Raw genomic sequence first — 9883 nt, forward strand, 5'->3', positions numbered from 1 at the left:
ATTTGATTTAATTGTTAGTAATTTGATTATTATCATTATTATCAATGCTGTCGATATTATTTATTACTTTAATTTTAATTTATTAAGTAAGAGTTTATTATAAATACTAATAATATTTTAATTATATTTTGATTAGAATTTAATAAAGGTGTTTAATAAATATTATGTATGTAAATGTTAAAAATATTAGTTTTATATATTATAATTTAATTTAATATATATGTTAAAAAAAAAAGAGATTTGAGGTGACTTTACTTGTGGCAGTGGGAGTGACAGTGGAACTCATTTCCACTGCCAGTTGAAAAATAAATAAATAAATAAATTTTTCAAAAGAAAATCGGGAGGAGCTCCACCCCCCCCCCAACCCCCCCAATTTCTCTCTCATCTCCTCCCCTCTCTTCTTCTTCCTCCTTTCTCCGGTGACTAGTCGGCGACACCACCAGCAACCAGGCATGACTCCGGCGACCTTCAGGAACCCAGAACAGTGACACATTGTGGTTTTCCGGTGACACAAAAAGATGAGAGAGAAAAATAGGTCTTAAATTTTGAATGCTCATATTTAGCAATCCCAACTTCCAATTGGAGTGATTCAAGTTGCTATGAACTCTTAGTGAAGAGTACTTTCAGATGAGACCCATCATGCCGGAGTTGGTGGCCGTTTCCAGCGTCGGCAAAGAGAGAGAAAGTGCAGCTTTTTGAGCTTTTCAACCACATTTCCGGTGATCCAACTGTTGGATCAAAAATCCGAGACCACCAACGCGCTCCATTCGATGAGAGCTTCGCGACAATATAAATTTCAAAATTTTCTGACACCATTTTTTGGTGGGCCCTATGGAAATTCACAGTATTTTTTCAAACTCTAAATGAGCTTAATAAATTTCGTAAAAATTATGTATTAACCCTCGTGTTATGGGCTTCATGTAGATACATTCGATTCGTAGAAATTTAACTTTCGATTGGGTTTGCATTTTCAGGCTGGACAAACAAGCGGCCGAAGCTAGTTCAGAACTGAGTCAAGATTATAGGCTACCCCATAGTTTTCAGACGTCTCGGATACGTTTCCAATATTAGAATTAGCGTATGTAAGCCCGAACCCTAGGTTTCCTTAATTGTTTAGTTTTGGATTTAGATTAAAAATTCATAAAATATTCGTGGGTAGTTAGAAAATCATAATTCCATTTGTATTAGCTTAGTAATATTGCTAAGGACCGCTGGGCAAAATTTTAGAATTTTTAAAGCTCATTTGGGTTTTTGCAAAAAGAGTTAGTTGTAGGGATTAAATTGTAATTTTTCAAAATTGTGATTGTTGACTATTTGGATGGGCCCAGAAGGGGCCGTGTAATTTAATTGAGATATGTTTGTATGACTTGTGAATATAGAAGTGTATTTTGAGCCCTTTTGTAGGATGGGTAAGTCTTAGGTATAGGGAGAACTCTGCCTGATTTTCGGCACAACTTATAGGGTGTCTTTGATTCTTTTTAAGCTTGTATTGAGTCAATTATATTAAATAATTGTAATGCAATTGTCAGATAAACCGGGACAGCCTTCCTCCTCCGCCCAGCCACCACAATGACCTCGGTTTACGTCTGTGAGTAAAATATTAATTTTAATTATAATTTCAATATTGTCATATGTTCAGGCATGTCCATGCATCACTTATAAATATATATTTTTATAGTTAAATACTAGGCATATTTTATATTGCATCTTTAATTTATGAAATATTATGGATGTTGTTTTATGGTAATTTGGAGCAGTGTACGTGTATTGGTGTGCGTGTGGTGTGTGATATTAGATATGGACAGGACGGGTAGACGCGGTTGGAGCTTGATTCGCTGGGACCAGATCCTTTTATGGATAAGTTAGGGTAGGCAAGACTCGAGATGATCTCACTGGCCTTTGCATTTGGTCTATTAAGAGAAAGTCCGGCTTGAGATATACTCGCTGGCAGAGGTAGGATTAAGAGAGCTGTATAGGGGATCAACTCTCATATATGTACTGTTCGAAAATTATATAGGTGTGTGAGTACTCCAAATTACCTTTTTGTTGTTTATGATGTCATTTGTATAAAAGCTATGAAGGAGTTGCATTCCACTCTTTAGAATGCATTAGTTTTAGATAGCTATAGAAATTGTACTTAAAATCGGTATTTTACTTTTTGAGTCGAATGCTCACTCCTGTTCACTCTATTTTTTAGGCTACAGGAGGAGTTTTTTTTCAGAGTAACTTACTTTTTTCCTCGCAGGTTTAACATCAGTTATTTAATTGTTTTATTATTTTCTAAATTTGAAATCTAAAACTCCGCACGTGTTAGTAGTAGTATGGACCCTGTTAGAAATTGTGTTAATTTAAATTCTTGAGGTTAATAAATGAAGATTTGTATGATATTTAAATAATTTGTAAATGATAGTATCAGGGTTGAGTAGGACTCCCCTGACTTCAGTTTTTTATGGTTATTGGGTTGGGTTGACCCGAATAAAAATATTTTATTTTATTTTATTTTATTTTATTTTATTTTTATTTTATTTACATGTTGGGCCTAAGTTTTAGGCCTTGGTTATGAATTTGAGAGCAGTAAGGCTTACTACGGACCTCGGGGGTTTTATGCCAGCCCAGATCCTAATGTCGGTCCGACCCATGGGATCGGGTCGTGACAATAATTGTGAGATGAATTTTTTTTTCTTGCAAATAATTTATTTCAGAAGAATTCATCAGAAATATGAAGAACAATATTATGAGGTATAATATTGCAATTGTGGTTCATTGGCACATGGGAATTGGGAAAGGATAGAAATTAGGGCATAAGTTCTAAAATTCCTAAAACTTGAGAGGTTGTTGTTAAAGCCAGTGAATATGGATGAAATAGTCTCTCCAACATTTAGTGTAGAAAACATATGTGAGCTGAGGATCATTCTAGACATTGTTGTAATATCAAAACAAAACTAATGGCATCTTCCATTTCAAAATGAGGGTTGTTCAACCTAGTCTTCTGTGGTTAAGAAAGTAGCTCGCCAATGTTTGTTAATTTAATCCATAAAATTTGTTATAGGATAAATTTTGATAACTGTCCCTGAACTTATCTAGTTGTAACATTATAGTCCCTCAACTTAAAAATATAACATAAAACCCTATCAACTTTCAAATTTTATACAGTAAAATCCCTCTTACCTCCGATTACCAGTTTTTCAGTTAGACATTGACCTGGACAGTTCCAGCATAGAGCTTAGTCAGTATTTCTCTTTTCTCTTTCAAGCCATGTGTAAATTGAATTATTTTTCTCTCTATAGACAAAATATTTTTTCATGCTTAAAGAAAATAATTTTATACTTTGCATAAGAGAGAAGAGAGAAATGTTGACTAAGTGCCATGCGGAAGCTATTCACATCAATTTTTAACTGAAAAATGAGTAATTGAAAGTCAGAGGGATTTTACTGTTCAAAATTTGAAAGTTTAGAGGGTTTTATGTTACATTTTAAAATTAAAGGGCGGCTGTAGTGTTACAACTATATAAATTCATGAATAGTTATTGAAATTTATCCATTTGTTATATTATATTAAAACTTCTCAATATATATATATATAATCTTGAACACAGGTACTATAACTTTTTATTAAAATCTTTAATAATCTTAACAATAGTTGTTGTAAGAGATAGTAACGAGTTAAGATACATGTGAAAATTATTATACTTGAATCCGAATTTGAATTAATATTTTCAATATTTGAATTTGCCTTCAACCCATTTAAAATTTACATTAAAGTATCCTAGTTTATCTACCCAAACCTATTTAGTTTTACATATTTTAATTAATAATCTCTATAAAATATATTTTTATTCATCATTTATATTTTAAAATTTATTAATTTTATAAAATATTTAAATTTTTTTTAAAATACAATATATGAAAAATTATAAATATTAATATTTAATATGTATTTTATATTTAATTAATTATTTATATAAATAGATATAGATAAAGGATACCCAACATAAAAATCTGAATCTAATGTGAGTATTAATTGTTAAAACTGAATCTATCTCAAACTTAATGATTCAGTAATTCCTTAAAATATTCGAATCCTAATTCAATATAAATATTATTTATTAAAAATAAATATCCACGTTATTAAAATTTTAAATCTCATTCTAATTAGACTTACTTCAAAATAGGAATCCTATCTCAAATATTAAATTCTAATCTCTAAATACAAGTTTTTCCTATACTTATATGAGAAGCTAAAGCCTTCAAATTCAGAATGCTGATCCTTTTAGTCAATTTTACATTCTAAGCATTAAAGAGATTTCTCAAGCTAACTCACTTAGTTCTCTTGTCTTACAAAGTCAAACTGTATTAATAAAATTCTGTCAAATTTAGATACCAAAAATGCTCAACTCATTACCATCCTAATTATATATATATATATATATATATATATATTTTACATGCATTTGGTAGTGTGAAGAGAACATCATTTGCATTGATTAAAGTGCAAAAGTATAGCAGGTTGTAAATAAATAATGGATGCCAAATATGGAGGGCTTCTATCTATCCCATTGACAAATCTAGAAATTTAGGTTAGTAGGTGGGGCAATACGTGTGCGCCCAAACACACACATATGTATAGAAATAAGTTAAAAATAATATTCTTTTATTATTTGTCACGTTATTTTCAATATTTTATATTTTAAATCTATTATTAAATTTCTTTTATTAATTTAATTTCAAACATTAGAGGGTGAGAAATTTTAACTCGATTGTTTACTCATATTTAATTTCACTTTTACCTATTAAATTAAAGTAATATTTTTTTAATTTATATTATTAAAAATACTATTTTTTTATAAAAAATATTACTTTTAAATATAACATTAAATAATAATAAATTATTATTATTATGAGTGACATTTGAATTCCATCCTACTCCTTTTTAAGTGTTTAATGTAATCTATTAAATGATCATTTAAAAAAATATTTATAAAAATTGTGTTATAAAATAATATAGTTAACTTAGTATGTATACTTGATAGCATTATTTATTTTAATTATTAACGTTAAAAATTAAAATAAATTAAATATACATATAATTAATGAATTTGTTAAATAATAAGTTTTATTTAAGTTAAAATATATTATTTATTTTAATTGTTCTGATATATGAGAAGCGAGAAGGAGTCAATAGAAAGCTAGAGTTTTGGAGAAGTATTCCAGAGTCAAAGAGCTTTAAGTTAAGTAGAACGAAAATAGAATACATGTATTGCAAGTTCAATGAAAGCCAAACTGGTAATAGGGAAGGAGTTAGTTTGGATGGAGTGGTAGTGTCCCAAAGTAATTATTTTAAATATCTCGGCTCAGTCCTTCAAGTAAATGGGGGATATGAGAACGGTGATAGTTATAGGATTAAAGCCGGATGGTTGAAGTGGAGAAGTGCCACGGGAGTTTTATGTGATCACAAGATTCTCAATAAGTTGAAAAGAAAATTTTACCGTACAGCTATACGACTGGCCATGTTATATGGTAGTGAGTGTTGGGCACTGGAGGAGTAGTATGCGCCTAAGTTAAGAGTTGCAGAGATGAGAATGTTAAGATGGATGAGTGGCCATACTAGACTAAATAAAGTCCGTAATGAGAGTATTAAAGAAAATGTAGGAGTTGTGTCAATTGAGGATAAGTTGAGAAAAAGGAGATTGAGCTGGTTTGGTCATGTGAAGCGTAGATATACGGAAGCTTTAGTTAGATAAGTAGAGCACATTAGGTTAGAGGATAGAAAGAAAAAAAAAAAAGTGGTAGAACTAAATTGGCTTGGAGGAGAATAGTACAATATGACTTAGAAGTATTACACATTTCTGAGGATTTCGCCCAAAATCGTTTAGAGTGGAGAAAGTGAATCCATATAGCCGACACCAAATTTTTGGAATAAAAGCTTAGTTGACTTGAGTTGTATATTATTTATTTTAAGTAATTGCAAATAAAATATAATCAATAAATGATTTAAAATTTTTAAATTTGTGGACAAATTAAAGAGAAATATACTTTCACCGAAAATCACTATATCCAAATCCGAATTTGATTAATATTATAAAAAATCAAACCCGATTAAAATTTATTATAACTATTCAAATCCGTATTAAACCTAATTATTATTGCTCAAAAAATAACCGAACCTGTTTAATTTTATATATTTTAATTAAAAAGCCACATAAAAATTAATTTTGTTAATTAATTTATATGCTAAAAATTTAATAATTTCATAAAAATATTTCATTTTTATTTTATATAAAATAAAATATATAAAAATTTATAAATATTATTATAAAAATATATATTTTATATTTAATTAAATATTTATATAAATAAGTTCCAATAACAAATACCAACATGTAAAACTTGAATTCGATTCGAACCCGTCATAAGTATTAAAATTCAAACTCAAACTCATCCCAAATTTGATTATATACTTCTCAAACTCATCATTTTATGATTAAATTAAATCGAATACTCATAAAAATCTGACTCGTTATCATCCCTAACCATACAACTTTTAAAAGAATCTCTTTAAGATTTTCTCTTTAGGATGAAGGTGGCGAGTGCCGCCATTGCCCATTGTAGATCCGTCCCGTTGTATCCCATAGGTATTATAATCCAATGCAAAAATCACTATATTAAAGACTGTATTCTAAAAATCATAGTGCTGCAAACCAAGGATACCTTCACAGCCTTGACTCCATCCCATAGTACTTGAACGTTAACATTTGTTGAATTCTCAAACGTTAACATCTTAACAAAGCTTTGGCACGTAATATGTTTTGACTTCTTTTTTTTTTTTTCCTTGAATTTTTGGAAGTGGATTACTATTGTATTTTTAATTAATCAAATAAATAAATAAATCATATGATTTAACGGTAAAAGTCTTAATTAATCACTCATTGGACGGAACTTCTTATATTTTGCAGAAAAAACCACTAAATCCAAACATGGCCTAGTTAAATATATAGAATTATATGTTGAAGTTGTCATAGCTTCTTGCTCTAGCCGTTAAAGGGAATGGATTGATTTTGACTTATCTGCTATTAATTGGAAGTCGTTTAAATCAAAGCCATTTTATATAATTCATTTCAATTTAAATAAAATTAAATATTCAATGAAGAATTAATTCAATTCAATAACTAAAATTTACATTATTTTTTAAAAATTTAATATTTTAATTTCAAACTACCTACGATCAATCTATAAAGGCTAAATACATAAATTAATTCTTGATCTTTATAAAAAAATTTAGCGGTACCCTAAACTTTAAAAGCATTATATCTCATCTTTAAGCTTTAATAAATTTAAGAAGATCGAAAATATAAATTAATTATTGACCTTTATCAAAAAAAAAAATTAGCAACACCCTCAATTAGTCTAATTTCTTTTTTAAATTTTATGTTAAGTATGCAAGGTTTAAGTAGACTCCGCTTATTTCACGAAAAATATATTATATGTGAAAAATATTTTGTATAAAATATATTTTTAAAAAAATATTTTTTATAAAAATATTTTCTACTGTTTAATTGTAATGTTAAATTAATAGTATATATTTATGTTATATATATACAAATACTTTTACATCTTAATAAGATTGTTAAAATCTAAAAAATGAAAGTCATTTTCCTTAAAAATAAATTAATTTTCTCTTTTATTAACAAAAAATAAAAGTTATTTTCTTTAAAAATGAATTAATTTTCTCTTTTATCAGCAAAATATTTTTTATTAACTTATTTTTTTAACAGCCAAATGCTAAAAAATGCATAAAATATTTTTTCAAAAAATATTTTTCATACAATAAATTGAATTTTAATTTCATGTTTTAAAAGTTGAAGTATGAGATATGACGTATTCTAATATTAGAATATCACTAAACTTTCCAAATAAAAATCAAGAAATAATATATGATTTCCACCATCTATAAATTGACTTTGAAATCTTTTTTACATTTATAAAGCTAAATTGTTAAACAATTACATAAACTATTTCTTTCAAAGGAATCAAACATATTACATAAAAAAATTTCATTGGCTTGAAATTCTTCTTCCAAATGTAGCATCTTTTTCCTTTTAATTAATAAGAACAATATTTAGATATACTTTCAGACTCTGGTTTCCCATTTTTCCTTTTTTTTCAAAAAAAAAAAAACACTACATTAATATATTATTGTTTTTAAAGATATCTAAATAAAATATTAGTTAGATGTTCAAAGAAGAAAAAGGAAAAGTCATGCATTATCTTAATTAATTCTAACTTATAAACTTCAAACCATTATTCTTTTGATTCAAATATACCTCATCATCACTCTAAATTTTTATAATTTTATATTTTGAAAAGAATATTCAAAATTTATATTTGCATTCAAATTCAATTAAATATATTAAAGGTCAACTTGCATAATTAATAACTATTTTAATTTATTTTATTCTTTTTTGTTTTTTTATGCTTTATCCAATGTTAAAAATTCTTTAAAACTACACTATCTTAAATTTTAGTTGATGCAAGAGAGAGAGAGAGAGAGAAATTTAAAAGGGAAGGCAAGGTAAGGAAAGAAAGAAGAGTTAAATAAATAGAGATAAAGAGAATATTCAATATCAGGGATCAGAGTAAATCTTCGCCTTCTTCACATCCAAAGCAGTGAGTTGACTCGTGATTTACTAATTTGTGAGTTTATATTGAATAATGTACTTGAATCGATATTCTTATTTCGCATGCTCATGCATCATGAATATTATTTACGTATAATTAGAAGCACAGTGTATTGCTGCGTAAATATTTTATAAATGGCAGTGTAATTGTATATTTACTTTCATGTGTTTGTGAATAATTATGGATGGATTTTTTTTTTTTTTTTTGTAATTTTCATGATTAGGTCTAGAATTATATAAGTTAGTTATAAAGGTTAGTCGATTATTTAATATCTAACTTTACGAGTTGAATCTTTTTCACATATTATTTTTTAGGTAATAATTTTAATAAGTGATGATCCCTGCTTCCCTCTTTCATTAATGAATTTTTATTAAAATTATTATGTAATATTTATTTTAAATTCTTTGAGCTTTGTAGTGTATCAATATATATTATATAGAAGAAAATTCAGAAAAATTATTGATAATCATAGTTTGTGGGAAAAATCTGGTCAACAGGTCATAGAAATACGTTTCCTGTTCATTTTTCACAACCGTTTTTTAGAAATTTTTTGAAGGATTGTTCTGAATGATAAAAGCGTGTAGAATGAAATTTCACTTTGCTTGAATATCTAACGTCCACCAGAATTCTATACCTTTTAAGGATTTACAATTCACGAGCTAACTTTTGGATTGAACTTAAAAATTCAAAGTAATATCAGAGCCTTAGTAGGAAGGAGGAGAGTGAAGAGAGCGTGGAATGAAATCCCACGACGCCCATTACAATTATATAACTTTTAAGGACTTTCGATTTACAATTTAATTTTTAAGTTGGACTCAAAGGCACAAAGTGATCCTTTGAGTCAATTTCTTAATAAAAGTTCATATACCATGGTCTTTTATCAGCCTACTGGCAATAGTTTTGCCATTTCAATTGAGAGTTAAATAAATTTAAATTAAATTTTGAGTTAAATTAACCCATGTATTATTTAATTAAAGTTAAATAAATTCTTGCCTAATAAAATATTATTTCCTCTATTTTTTAATAATATAATATTAAAAACAATAATTTTAATATTAAATAATTTTTATTCATCAAGTTCTTCAATTTTTTTAATTTTATTTTAATTAAAAATAATAAATAATTTTTAATATTTAATAATTAAAAAATATATATTTTTTATTATATAAATATTTATTAACTTTAATTAAAAAATGCAAGTAATTATT

Source organism: Hevea brasiliensis, chromosome 16 (assembly GCF_030052815.1).
Source record: "Hevea brasiliensis isolate MT/VB/25A 57/8 chromosome 16, ASM3005281v1, whole genome shotgun sequence".
In the NCBI taxonomy this organism is placed as follows: Eukaryota; Viridiplantae; Streptophyta; class Magnoliopsida; order Malpighiales; family Euphorbiaceae; genus Hevea; species Hevea brasiliensis.